Source organism: Patagioenas fasciata, chromosome 2 (assembly GCF_037038585.1).
Source record: "Patagioenas fasciata isolate bPatFas1 chromosome 2, bPatFas1.hap1, whole genome shotgun sequence".
NCBI lineage: Eukaryota > Metazoa > Chordata > Aves > Columbiformes > Columbidae > Patagioenas > Patagioenas fasciata.
The window spans coordinates 76,037,393-76,052,840 of NC_092521.1; positions in this window are offsets into that span (position 1 = coordinate 76,037,393).

The window sequence follows — 15,448 nt, forward strand, 5'->3', positions numbered from 1 at the left end:
TATATACAGCATTGTGTGATGGTCTGTGGTGTACATTTTGTTTTCCTGACACTTCATTATTTCTGAAATGTTCAGTATTACACATATTTGCAAAGGATGGGGTGGGGGAGGGGAATTCATGGACCACTGCTTCAGTTTATCTGGTAGAGCCATTTCTCTTTCCCTGATGTTTGCATTAAAAATGATCACATTTTTTTCCTAATAAAACTTTATATTGAAGTTCAACAGTATTTTTCCAGTATAATATTTTCAGCAGAATCTTAAGTACTGGTATGTGACTAAACATTTGTTTTGTGTTCCTGCTTTCTTTTGGGCCCAAGCCAGATTAATTTCTTAAAAGAAAATATTTGAGGCATGGTATGAACGTCTGCAATTCCCTACATCTGGGCAAGTTCATCCTCGGCAGAACTAAATTAAAAACAAACTGGTTGACTTACTGTGAGTCAGGCTGCAAAAAAAGGTGCATACAGGCTTCAGCAAGACAAAGTACACATGCCAGCTGGCCTAATAAACCAAGTTTTGTTTTGTATTTTTACTGTTGGGCTTCTGCAAATAACGATTACATTGCTATTTTATGAGTTGTGTGTCGAGGATAGTCAGCTTTGATCTGGACAGAGATCCAGGTGATTCAGATGATCACTTAGAATTAATTTTCTAATGCATCTGAAGAGGATGGTTAATACTTGTGATGCTAATATGTAGGGTACACAACACTGGAAGTTTGAAATAGAAAGTGCATGTTAATAGATGGCTAAGCCTATGGTGTCTTACCCACAACACACTGATTTGAAACAAGGGACTCTCAGATTCTGAATGCGTGTGTTCCTGTCAATGAGGGATTCTGTAAATTCTTGTATTTATGACCTGGTGATGGCTGAATAGTAAAGTGAACTGTTTCGCAAGTTGTTTGTCATCCCCCTGTATGTACAGCATGCAAGTCCATGTTTTATCATATATAGTAAGATAGTAGTTAAATTACTGTTAGGACTTCTGGTTCATTTTGCCAAATATCTCCATGGAACTCTTACTCTCCTCACTGATGAGTTATGGTTACTTGGGGCAACACAGTTGTTTTGAATTATGTTCTCTTTAAAATCCGTAAAATCTCCAAAAATATATAATTCTTGTTAAATAACTAGTTTTCACATTTTGTGTAGCTCTGAATATAAATGTGAACCTCTGTAAATCAAGGTATTTCAAATGTCTTATAGTATTATGCATATTTTAATTTATCTCAGATTGAACAAACCACCACTTTGCATCTTAATTCTGGTATAATACCTTAGTGTCAACTCCCACTGTTAATTGTGTGTTGGACTAAGGAGGTCTTTTTCTATAGTGTGAAAATGTGGAATCTTTGAAAAGTTTTAACTAATTTCTCTTTCTGTTTTCTTATTTTCTTTCTTTGTTCTTGCACATTCATGTATACGCTTCTGTCATTTGCATGTTTTCTGTTGCAAATGCATGTATTCCTCTGTTAATCTCTTCTCTCTCCTCTGCATGTACTTGTGGCTACGTTCCTCATGCTAGAAGGTATCCTGTTGGTACTTTGGATATCTGCATTTTAACATACCTGCTTCCAAAGGTGTTTCTGCCCTCCTGAAGGTATCTCATGTTTACCATGCATTTTTGTGTTTCATGGCAATAATTCCAATGGCAACATCTGAGCTGGAATTTTGGGAGTCAGGAGTCAGCAACAGAAGAACTTTTTTGTACCTCTTACTGTGTATTTCAGAAAAGATTGCTATAAAATTCCTTTTATTAATAGGACAAATACTTTATTTGTCTCTTAATGAAAGGATTCTGTGTCTCTGAACTCTTACCAGGAAAATTCTGCACATTCTGGTTTGCTCTCTGCAGAGGATATGCCCTTCTTTTTCTCTGACAGACCATTCAGAATAGAGATGGAAATATTATTGTTTTCTCTAGCACTGATACTGATGAACTAGTGAATATGATGCAGATAGCCACATCAGTCTTTGGGTTTATTGAATTCCAGCTTCAAAAAACTCCTGTCAAGGGAAACAAAAAATACACATGGATAATGTGTGTGCCCCCAGCACTGGTTGTGTGTAACATGACACAAAAAGAACGTGCATCCTCTTTTTCCTGTTCTTGTCGTCACCCAGGTCGGGGGTGCGTGTGGAAATTGGGCAAGCCAGCAAACAATCAATGATCAGCGTAGCATATGCAGATATCTGATGCTGTCAATCTGCCCGTGCCATATGCACCAGCCTTTCGTTGACAAAGAAGGATCATTAAAGTGGGAATAATGTATCTGAAGAGTCACAAGAATTAGTTTTCAGTATACTTTGTTTTTGTTCTCAGATTTTTGTCTCCTTGCTGCATGCTGGGGTTGAGAAGATTTCCTGACATGTGATTCACTGCTTGCATCGTTCAGAGTGAACACAGTGGCTTGCCTGAGGCAGACTGCCTGGTTTATCTCTGCTAGCAAACTGTAGCAGAGGAATAGAATAAAGGCAGTTCTGCCAGAGATGGACTTGCTTTCTGAGGAGGTAGAGGATACTTGCGCTGCTGTCAGCTGCTGTCTTGCAGACAGCTTTAATCTGTAGTTGAAGTTAGGTAAAAATTCCACCCAAGTCAGCAATATGGGAAATGTGCTACACCAACACAATCACCTGCTCCAAAGGCTTTCTGGCCAGCTTCTGTTTCGTGGGGAGCTAGTGTTTTGGACAGTGGCATGTGCATCAGCCTTCAGTGAACTGGTGTCTCCAGGGCAGTGTGTCCCGCAGAGTGTCCCCGTGTTGCACACTACTGAGGGTCCCAGCAGTGGCCTCCTGTGCTCCTCAAACACTTTTGACCTGTTACATGAAGACCACATCACTGGCTGCTCATTGCCAGGGCCCGGGACAGCTGCAGTTCCAGAGAATACGTTTTGATGGTGTTCACAATATCTGCCTTCTTTAAGGTGGGAAGCATGAAAAGGGCAAAATGGTTTTGGAGATGACAGGCTGGGTGATGTTAAAAGAAGTTGTCATAATTTTAAGGGTGAAGCATAGAAGAAATCGGTTGTGTCTTTATTTCAGATGATCAAACACATTATTTGCAGTGTCCCATCCTCATTGTGTCACAGTGAAGAATTATTGCTATGATCCATTGTCGCCTGTTGTTTGTATCCTAGCCTAGCTAATACCTGACATCTAATTTCTGCAAAATTTTACATTCAGTCCCTTCCACTTGCCTGCCATTACCTGTATATTCCTCTGCTCTCTTCCAACAGTTTTATTTTTACCAATCGGATCAGAGAAAGAATACAAGAGCTATAGCTAGTTTTACTCTTTTGATTTTTGTGGCTTTATTCTTTCCACTATTCTTCCTAATGTGGAAATGCCTCAAGAACATTGGTACCATCCAAACAGAGAGACAACCAGAGAGAACACACATAGAGAGATACTCGTCATGATGACCTTTGTAAGGAGAGTTGAGAGTATTATGACAACGTTCAGAAGTAAATAAAAGATCACTTTAAAAGAAAACAGTAGGAGAGAAAACAAAATGAGACTGTCCATTGATTTAAGTTCAGAACAATTTTAGAAGAGCTGAAAATGATTGCAAAGTTTAGAGCCTGTTTAACAAATTTAACCTCAAGCACTTCTATTTGTCTTTTTCGGCTGGTAGAATTAGCTTCATTTCAGAAGCAATGACAGATAGACTTCTTGATTTATGATATATTTTGGCTGAGGCCTGAAATAGCCTCTTAAAACCCTTGTAGCAGAAATCTGTTTTATTGACCTATAGGAGGACTGATCTTCTACAGAAGGTAAAGCAAATTCCTAGTGTAGCCACAAAGCCACATCTTACAAAAGAGATACATCAATCTTGATGGTCTGTTTAATTTTCTTTTTAAGAGATATAATCTTTCGTAGTGAAACTGCTGTTAATAAGGTGTCAAAACCAAAATAAAACAAAAAGAGATGGAAAAGGTTTTTAAAACATCAACTTGCTTTTCAAAACTGATGGGTTTGTTCTAGTCTTGGATCTGTGCTTCTTAGTATGGCATAACTGCAGTGTTTAAGTTTTTGGCAAGTGCTACAACTAAGAAACCTGGCAGTGAGAGAGGTTGGGAGCTGGAATTCTGGGCCCAGCTGACCTTTTGTTTGGTGGAACCATAGGAACATTGGTCCTTTTGCTCTCCCAAAGATAAGACACATACCAGACCTTGGCAGGATTTTTCAAGTGAGCTTCATTACTTATACTTCTAACTGTCTTGGATGCATTTAGAAAGCTGACCCTGCCCTTAGCATCTTAGCATTTGAGTTTATTTTATTATCTTTTATTCTCTTTCCTACCTACTAGTTCTCATTGCTTTGCTGTTGTATTTAAATGTGTGTTAGATTTATTTTTCAGCAAGAACAAACAACAAAGGAGGATTTTAGAAACATTTCCCATTCATGTGGAAATGGTGTCAAGAAAGGCAAAGGTCATCAGGAGTTTACACTTACAAGGGATGCTGAGGGCATCAAGAAGACCCCAGATTAATAACAAAAGGTTGAGCAAAGCAAACATGGCCCATTCCTGAGTAGGGTAGGTGCTCTCATGCCATTTGAAACACAGAGGGTTAAGATATTTGTTGCTACTTCGCCTCACATTTCACCAACAAGGTCTTCCAGGCCTTCTGTATCTAAGTGTTATGGGTTGACCCTGATCAGCAGCCAAGCTCCCAGTGGGACAGAAGACAGAGTAGGAAGAGTAAAAGTGGAAAAACTCACCAGTGAAAACAGTTTAATAAGTGGAGGAATGAAATGGGGAAAAAAACCTCACACAACAGCGGTAAAAAGGCAATTGCTCACCACTTACCACCAGCAGAGCGATGCCCAGCCAGTCTCTCGGCAGCAGCCTTGGAAGACTGAGTGCCTGGAAGAAACTTTGCAGAAAATGACATGGGGGTATTTATAAACCCAAGCTAAATATGAGGCAGCAGTGTGCTCTGGCAGCAAATAAGGCCCAATGGGATCCTCGGTGGTGTTAACAGCTAGCAGGCTGAAGGAAGCAACTATTCCCCCTTACTCAGAGGTCGTAAGACCACATCTAGAATACTGTATCCAGCTTTGGCCCCTTAATACAGGGAAGACTCTGTTAGGAGGACCTAATGGCAGCTGTCTGATGCTTATGACTCAGAAAAAAGATGGGACCATAAGTTTCAAAGTGGTGCTGCTTAATGGGAAGACAAGACAAGGGGCCTAAGTTAAAAAAAATGAAGTTCAGAAAGAACACACAGAAAAGTTTTTTCACTGTGAGGAGTGTCCTGCCATGGATCAGGTTGCCCAGAGAGGCTATGCAGTCTTTGTCGTTGGTTTAGTTCAAGATTGGACTGGGTAAAGACCTGACCTGACCCTGCTTTGACCTAAAAGTTTGACCAGAATCTTGCTGAGATCCTTTCCGACTCAAATTATCCTGTGATCCTATGAACATCGTATAAATTGCCTAGTCAAAATTAATCTTTATGTCTGAACATTAGGTAGCTACCCGAAGCAGGGACATTCCCTTTCACTATACATGTGTTGAATTATGCAGCATAATGGGAGCCGACCTTGCTGTCTTGGCAGGGTAGCACGGCACATTCCAGCAAGAAAGGAAAGGACAAAGCCAAAGAGCTTTTAGGAACTCCAGCAGCCAGGAGATACTTGAGTTTCTTGAGTGGCAAGACATGATTGACCTGCTGACCAGTGTCACTGTTCAGCCTCTGAAAAGGTGCTCAGTTCGGAGTTCACCTGAAGTTCAGTCTGTTTGCTATGATGATGTACAAACTGGGATGTATTAATAAAACTTCTTCTACTGATAGTTTGTAATGAAATGTAATGTGAGAAAAACAGAGCATGATGGAGGTGACTTTGGATCCTTATCAGGATGTTAATGGGATGGAATTAGCTATGATTTTTCTTTCATTATGAGCTAAACAGTGTACTGAAGAGTACAGATGTGCTACTAGCTAAGCCAAACATTTTTTCTTCACAGGATACCTTATGTAGGGAATTCCAAAATACCAGAAAAAAAATCAGCTTTCATCTAGTTTTAGAAAACCTCCTGAGTGCCATTAGATAGCTACAGACCATCTGTACCATGTTTGATATATGTTTGCAGGATTGTACTGAGGCAAAACAGCAAGGCACAATATCAGTTGTTATTATAAATAAAACATGTGTACCCACCACACAAAAGCAATTGAACATTTAGTGTAGTTATCTACATTTATTGCTTTGTGTGTGTGTGTGTGTGTGAAAAACAATAAAAAGCATTTTGTATGTGCATTTGTGTTGCTTTGTTTTTTCGAATCCCATCAGTAAGGATCCATTGCAGGTTAGGTAAAACCCATCTAAGAAACTGTTAAGGTAATAAAACGTAATTTTCTTTGAATGAGGAAGACAACTTGCCTGATTTTTCCATCTTTTTGTTTCAACGTTTGAGAAACAAAAATGTAAGGAAAAAATGTGAGGTATGAAATGGAATAAATGGCTAATAACTCGTGTTTCTTTTCTGAGCTTCTGTATGTTTCTGTCAAGGCAAGTAGGTCTGGCGTGCTGCGGTTGCAACAGGTAGTGCTGGAGGCAAGGCTGGCCATCAACCGGGGTCCACTCACCAGATCACACGTGACAAAGAAAGAAAATATGAATGTTCATTTTGGTTTCGAAGTTAAGTGTCCTCAGATTCTACCTTGGGGAGATGTTCTCTTTATCTACAAAAGACAAAAATCTGCAGATTTTATTAGTGCCCTTAAGGGCAAGTATTTGAACCATTTTACTAGGGAAACTGGAAAATACCAGATATCCTGTATTTTACTTGACCTCATTTTTTCTTTTCTTGAGAGAAAAAGTGATGAACTAAACAGATTTCCTGGTGATGGGAATTCTTAATTTAGTTGGGGTTGGTGGTATAATTTTTACTTGACATCAGTACTTCCATGTTAACATCAGAAGTCCATGGAGTTCTTACTGCGATTCCTAGATAGTAGGAGCACATTAGGTATAACCACATAAAAATGTATGTGCAAAAATTGTATTTCTGTGGTATAGAGTGAGTTGATATTAAGTCTTCAGCGAGCAAAAATGTTACTTATCCAGGCTTCAGCATGAGAGGCTTCAGGAGCTGTAGTTTGATTTTTGTTTGACCTGGTCTCCCCCAGACTGCCCAGGCTGGCTGAGAGACTGCTACCAGAAGAGGACACACTATTGTGTAAAGTTCTGGTGAAGGTGCCTGGAGCTCCTTGAGAGTTGAAATAGTCTGTCCTGGCCTATCTAAGCTGATTACTTGGTGCAGCCCTTTTGCTTTGCAAGATCATAGTTTTCAGTGAGATTACCCCAGAGACAAATATAAGAAAAAATAAACAGTCATCAGTCATTAGCCTTCATTTATCTGGCCACCAAAACCCACAGCCACTTCTGTTCCCGTGCAGGGGCAGCACGAATTTACCCATGACGTCTATTTCCACTTTTTGAGTAATGAAGAACTGTAGTCTGCCTGAATCCTCTTCCCTGATTTTAAATGGGTATTCTGTCTATCTTCAAAAACATTTTCAGAGCTCTGTCTTTGCTCTTAATAGGAACTCAGCACTGGAGTCTTTTGCAAGCAACACTGTTAAAAGCTGCTGCTGACTTGTGGAAGAAGTTTCTGCAGAAGACCATCAGAGGAAAAGTTTTCAGCCCTGTTTCTTTGGACATAAGGGAAAATCAGATGCTTTCTGCCTGTGAATAAAAAAAAAAAAAATTATAAAAAAGGTAAAAAAAACCCCACAAAGACCCAGTTATAGTGGATCCCATTATCTTCTCAGCTATGGTTTTGGATGATACATGAAGATGCAATTGATGCTGCCAGAAAATCAATAGACAGTTTACAGAGAGAAGCACCGTATTCAGGAGTATATATAGTTTGAGAACTGGAAAATAAAATTCCAGGATTTAAAATGTATTCTAGTTTTAGTACCTGTAAATAGATCGATTTATTTTATTGCCAAGCATAAATGTTGAGGTTCATCTGCCTTCAGAAACTTAATCAGTGTAATGGTAATAGTTTTGTACAGTGTGAGATTCTGTGAGTTTTGTGATCTAGGAAAGAGAAGTTTTACACGCGTGTATCCTGTTTTTCGAAAGCAACATGCTCAGTTTCTTGAAAAATAAGAGTCTGGGCTGAGACCCTGAACAAAATTGCCCTTGAAACACAGAAATGTTCACATAATCTAAACTTATTTAAATATGACTTGGTAAGTTAAGAGTTCTCAATTATTTTCAAGAATATAGATTTGGTGGTATTAAGAATAATTGTTGTGGTGAAGCTTATAAAGCTGCTTTCATTCACATTTCGGATAGGAAACAGACATGTTTAATATTTGGAAAAAAAATCACATCTGTGAGGGTAGGAAGGGCTAAATATTTGTATGTATGTAATGGAAACAAAACAAAACAAAACAAACAAAACACTTCTAAAATACACTAAAACTAGCTAAAATTCACAATTTGAGTCTTGGCACTTAATAATATGAAGACATCCATCAACTTTGCATTTATTTATTTGCAGTTTCTTTATTGCTTTCATTTTTTATGGCAAATGTATTAGTAAATGACATTTTCCTCTTTCTTATTTTCTCATTATATTTTTCAGACTCCCTTTAAGCCAGCACTGGTTAATTAAGCATTTTGATCTGTCAGTGAAATAATGAGAAATACTTTGCACACAGTTGTAATATTAGCAACATAAAACTCAAGTTGATCTGTTTAAAATGTGTGTAAAACCCGATAAGTTAGGTAATAACATTTCCTATCCATTAAAATGGAAAAAATGTAACTGAATGGGAGACTAACTCATCCAGTTATTACATCACAGTTCTATTCTGAAAGCAGTCATTTTTGCTAACTGACCCAAAGCTTTAAGCCTCTGTTCATCTCCTTGATTTTTCCCTCAAATGCTCCATGTAAAGCCCAGAAGCTTCAGGCATCTTTGAAGTGGCTACTGTCACTTTAGCAGTTCCAATGTGAAAAAGGGCCTTTTGGACATTCAGTCATACTATTCCAGTAAAAAGCTGAGTATGTCATGGGAAGCAGCATCTCTGACAATTTTCTTTCACTCAAGGGATCAGTGAACAAATGTAAGTGTTCAAGGAAAAGCCCTTCCTGATTCTGATTTCTGCTCTGAGGTCAAGGCTTCAGAATGAAAGTCTTAAGCTGTCATTTCTTCTTAAGGGTTTTCTTCTATTCAGAATTACTCTTTGAAGGCTGTCTCCTTCATAATAACTTCATTTGGCTTCTGGAGGTAAAGGGGAACTCTCGTTCTTTTCTCTTTCGTAAAAGATATTGGCAACTGTGTGTTGCGTGGCACCTGAATTGGACCCATTTCCCAAAAACAACTCCTTAGCAAATCTGGATACAGATAGCTGTGACAAACCTGATTCCCTGAGTGGATACAGCCTGCTGTTTCTTCCATTTTCATACTAGCCATGTATATGGTAGCTCATCCAAAACCACGTATCTCAGTTTTGTGCTATCAGACTTAGAGCAAGTGAGTGATAAGGACTACGTGCTTTCAACTTTTGATGTCTTTTTGATTTTCACAATTGCTACATACTGCAGAGGAACAACAGAACTGAATAAAGTAAATAATAAAATAACTGAGAAGGAAAATACCCAGCAACATAAAACTTCTCAAACTTTGCAGAAACTTGTCACCTTTTTGCTAAAAAATTGCTTCACAGGTATTCAAACCAGTAGTAGTCTCATTGGTTTTTTTTGCAAAATAAACTATTTAAGTTAGCATAACATGTTCCCGTACTTTAGTTTTATTCTGTATTTCTCCCAATGCACAAGGGATTTAGTGAATTAAAATGATTTGCAAATATTGGCAGTCAGGTCTTTGTTTTTTCTGCTTCCATGCCAAATGTTAGCAGGATTCAATTCAAAATGATTGAGATAATAATCTCTCTCCTTGTAGCATGTTACTTTATCTGGCCTGTACAGCCCGTTTTTCTCTCAGTCAGGTTACATGCTGTGGAAGCTTTCAAACCAGATAAAGAATAAAATACAAACACCAACTGATTTCTTTGTACTTGTGGCAAGTTTAGCCTTGAATAAATATTCTCAGATTTAAATGGTTAAGTGTTGGAGCGATAAAGGACTCAGCATTCTGATTCAATGTGAATCACGCAAAGCCATTTATTACAGAAACAAGCCTCCTTATATACGCAACTATTCTCTAATCACACGTCCACGCTCCAAGCATGGATTCGCTAAATGAACATCACGGACAGTCCACACGCTGGAGCCCCACCGATGATAGGTCCAATGACTCACGCCATGCTGAGGCCCTGTTAATGAAGAAACGCCCCTCTTTCTCGCAGCAGATTCTGTTCTCAGCTTCTTGAAGTGGCCTTGAGATTCCTTTGGGCCTGACTAATTCAACAACATATTTCCATCTAACCAAACCCCTCCACAGTTAAGTGCAAATTTTTAATTACATTTCTATTACAAATATGTATTAACCTGAAAATAATAGGTCCCATTTTTTTTTTTCCAAAGGAAATGCACATAATAGTTTCGAATTGTACTCAAACTGAACTGTGAAATCAGTTTCATTTTATATTATAAAGAATGAATGAAATTAGTTTGATTTTGTGTTACATTTTCATGCAACTCTTTTGTATTTGTAGCTACATTTCAGTAAAATAGTTAATTAAATTTAGTGAGACTTATTTTTGTGTTCAGAAGATATTATCTCACAATGTACTTTTCTAGAACCACTCAAAGGTGTTCAATCTGGTGATTCCCTGTCGTGGTTGAGACGGACAAATGACATAGACCAAGTTCTTCCAGGATGAAAGCAGTAGATGCCATTATTGCCACAAGTGCATTTTTATACAGTTTTGCCAATTCATATGTCTCTTCACTATTGGTTACAAGTTACAGCCACTGCCGCTGGCTGTAGAGTCAGTGGAAATTTTACATACAGGTACATTTCTACCACAGAGTCCTGATGCACTGAAGGTGAAACACCTTGGGGAAATGTGTCAACACCCATGAAGCTTTCAAAGGAAATTAAATATCCTTTTGCCTTGTTTCTGGCCCGTTTGGCTGCCTGCCTCTTTTCTCCTCGGCAGGTCCCACACAGGCTGTTCTAATGCAAGGTTTCCAGATTCTCTTTAGAACCAAAATAATATGTAGCAGAGTTTCACTTCCATTAGATTTTTCATTGAGACTGCTGGCATTTCACCCTCTCTGCTGGATGGATTTGTTTCAAGGTTTGCAGGCAAACGGGAATTGCTATCTAGATCAGGTCTTGATCAGAGCTTCTGTGGGCTGATCTGCTTTACGATATCTGTAAAATCAATCGAAGGGGCAAGACGAACTCCTTTCCTGTAGTTTTTGGTGTTCTGCCTCTTCTCAGGCATGGAATAAACACTGTAAAAGTTGTGCAAGATGGGATGTGAAATGAATATTGAGTATACTCAAGTGGGCAGGTAACAGGTGTGATTTTACGCAAAGCATAATTCTAAGCGTTTGAAACTGCAGGTGTTTTTGAACCTGAAGAAAAAGTGTACTTTTAGGCATGTTATTTAGTTGGTAAAAATGGTGGATAAATTAGTAAATTAAAGAGTCTGCAATATTTGATGTGTCTATACTACTTACTACACATGATTTCTTTCCTGTTTCACCAATAATCCAAAGAGAGATTTATGACTGATGATCTCATTATACGTGATAACTTCCATAGTTTTAATATTTAAACCTGTCCACAGTGACTTGATTTATATAAAGAGCTGGTCTTGAAAGTATTGCTTATTATTAGGAAATAATATTTTCTTCATGTCTATTTTATCTCCTAAATTCCATCTCATTTCTGTCAATATTAGTTTACGTTTTGTAATATCATGTTTTTAATACATGTCGGTGTTTTTACTGCATAATAATGCATTTCCTCTACTTAAAAGAATAGTAATTATTGCAGAATAATGAACTGCTTTAATCTCTTGTTAAAACAGAAAAACATAATCAGAGAATATGGACAGGTTCAGAAATTGCCCTTTTTACTCCATGAAAAACGGGGAGATAGTAAGTACATTAAATCAGTACAAGTGAAGTTTTTGCAATGGAAAGGATGACACTTCTTTTTGCAATAACACTAGAAAGAAGCATGATGGAACAAATGGTGTGACAGCCTGTTATCAGAATGTCAGCACTTGCAAACTTGTTTCTGATATTAGGACAATGTGATTTTCTTGGATGAGCTCTTTCTTAGGTAGCGTGTATAGAAGTAAATTTTCCGGGTCAAATAAAAGCAGGTTTCTTTTAAGTCATTGCACACTTTTTTGTAAAATTCCAGTTTATCCTCAGATCTCCCTTTCACAACAGATTTATTTGCAAATTGTCATATCACATCATCTGGAAAAGTTTACTGGGAAACATCACACCAGAAAGAAGCAGAGAATCTGTGGCTGCAGAGATATGCGTTCTCACCCACATCAAAAGGACTGTAAAGGGACTCTGAAGGTGTTTGTGAGTAGTCAGCATAGATTTATGAATGTGAAATCATGTCTGAACAACCCAAGAGACTTCCAGAATGAGACGACTGGCTCAGGAGAGGAGGGGAGAGCGGTGGACTTTGTTTATCTTGAATTTGGAAAGTCTTTCAACATTTCCTCCTATAACATCTCTCTCACACACAGTGAGGGAGAGTCAGCTGAACAGCTGGGCTCAGAGCATTGTGATCAGCAGCACGAAGCCCAGCTGGGTTCCAGCCGCTAGTGGTGTGTCCCAGGGGTCAGTGCTGGGTCCAAAACTGCTTAACATCATGAATGACCTGGACAATGAGGCAGTGCACTCTCAGCAACTTGGCAGATAATGCAGAATCGGGCCAGGGGGGTTAATGGTTAATAAACAAGATGAATGTGCTGGCTTTTAGAGGCACCTTGACAGGCTGGAGCATGGAGCCAGCAGCAATCTCAAGAAGTCCAGCAAAGGGGAGTGCCAAGCCCTGCACATGGGAAGAACAACCTCATGAAGTTTAACAACAGGAAATATGAAGTCCTGAACACTGGGAGGAACAACCTCATGCACCAGTAGAAATTAGGTACCAAGCAGCTGGCAACGAGCTCTGCAGAAAAAGACCTGGGGGTCCTGATAGACAAGTTCATCATGAACCAGTAGTGTGTCCTTGCTGCAAAGAAGGCCACCAGCATCCCGGCTTGCATTAAGAAAGGTGTTTCCAACAGGTCAAGGGACATGACCCTTCCCCTCTGCTCAGCACTGGTGAGATACATCTGGTCTGCTGTGCCTGCTTTTGGTCTCCCCAGTGCAAGCAGGACATGGACATACTGTAGAATGTCCAGGAAAGAGCCACAAAGGAATTGGTGCATGTGCCATAATAATAACAACATAATGATATCTTATGTGCGTAATATTTTTTTTATTTATTTTGTTTATTATTAAAGACTTCTTCGTGATGTGCTAGAAAAATCTGATTTGGTATCTGTTTGTGTAACCTGTTGATGGTACAAAATTTATCATTTGGCCCTTCTCCGTGACAAACATGCAAAAATAGATTAAATCATCACTTTTCTGGAGACAGAAAGCCTCATGATCTCTGAGACTTGTTTTCCCTCCCTTTCTGGGTCCCTGTGGATGTAGTTTACTCACTATTAAGTCTGTGGAAAAATTGCCACTGTGTAGTGACAGTGGTGAGCAGCTGGTGGATGCCATTGTACTTACACCTTTGTGCAAGCACCACTCATTCGTCTGCTCAGATTTACATTTTTTATACTCGTCTCTTTTGCCATATTTTTTCACGTTTCTCTTAGCCTGGTCTCTCATTTTCCTGGGTAAAATTACTGAAGCTGATTATGCTCTGCTTCATGAGCACTGGCTCTTCTGTGCTACTTTTTCATATCTAGTCCAGAAGTGATGAAGTGAAAGAAGTTCCAAAAGGACAGGATCTCAATATAAAAGTAGAAGCTGTTGCAGAACAGGCTGAAATGTGGTTTATTTAGTGTATAAATGAAATCCCTAACACTAGCTTCACCCATATGCCACTTTTTTCAGAGATGATGATCTGTTTGTTGGAGATAGTCCGGTTTACCTGGTCCTTTCGTGAGAGAATTTCTCAGCCTGAGAACTTACTATTTAAAAATACAAAATCCTTCACATTTCATTTGACATCTAGCTGTCTTCCTTCCTTTATCTAAATTAACAACTTGTTTGAATGATTTATTTTTTTTGGAATAAGCTTATCCCTATGTACAGAGACTTTATCAAAGCACATCATGTGTATTTGTATTAATGGGATGATTTACCGGTAGGATTTTCTGTTCAGTGCCAGAGTTCTCTATCTCCACTGATTATTTCTGTCATCACATAGTTACTTATTTATTTTTTGGCTGACCTTTTGTAGGCATTTTCTTTCGTAAATAAGTGGCAGTCAGGAGAATCATGACTTGCAAATTGCACAGTCCTTCAGTACTTACAAGCCATCAACTATTGTTGATGAGTACAGAGAAATCATGAAAGAAAGACTGGTTTTGTGAGTAGAACTTTTGTACAGGACTCAGAAAGTCTGTTTTAATTTGTGGTTCTACCACACACCTCTTATTTGGCCTCTGGAGAATTGTGTTTGTTTTGAATTCAAACTGTATAAACATGATAATTAGGATTCCTACACTTTGTATTTAATCTGCTGTTGTGTTACAGCCTTTCTAGAAGACGCTGTAACTCTTACTACAGTAACACAATGTCTAGAACAGTGGTTTGTGATCACCTTTTGGTCCACAGTAAAACAAAGAATAGTGTTAGAAGCAATGAATCATCCCCCTTTTTACATATGTTCAATGAAAAATAATCAATGGGCCTGCTTATACCAGAGGTGTTACATTAACGTGTTGTAGACTCACACACACCAGCAATTTGTAATTTCCTATCGTTTATCCAAAGGATGGCTCTAAGAATCAGAGAAAGACAGTGAAGAAAATATGTCTTCATCTGACTCAATCAACCATAAAGGTTGGTGAAATAGATTTGTGTCTGAACTGGCAACCCTTTCTCAACCCTTTGTCAGGGACGATGAGCTATCCCCTGAACCAGGACAATGCTGTAAGTGTGTGGAATGAGTGGAAGGCTGAAACAAGTCCCTGGTGCACCAGTTTGCACAGAATGCCTACAAGGTTTATGTGCATTTCATTAAAATTATACCCAATGTCAGAAATCCACATTGCAAGAATTATCAATCTTATTATTAACTAGAATGTCTCTAGAAAGAAAAGACTCTAGTATCTACTTATACTAATTTCATCTGAAGCTTCAGAATGAAACTGAATGACATTATACATATTTTTTTTCCTCAGAGAATATTAATAAAGTTGCATTTGTATTGCTAGGAATGCATTGTTTTAGACACAACTTGTAATTTCTGACTTCCTGGGGAAAGATCTGCAAATTCAAGCAGGAAATTAAAAAAACCC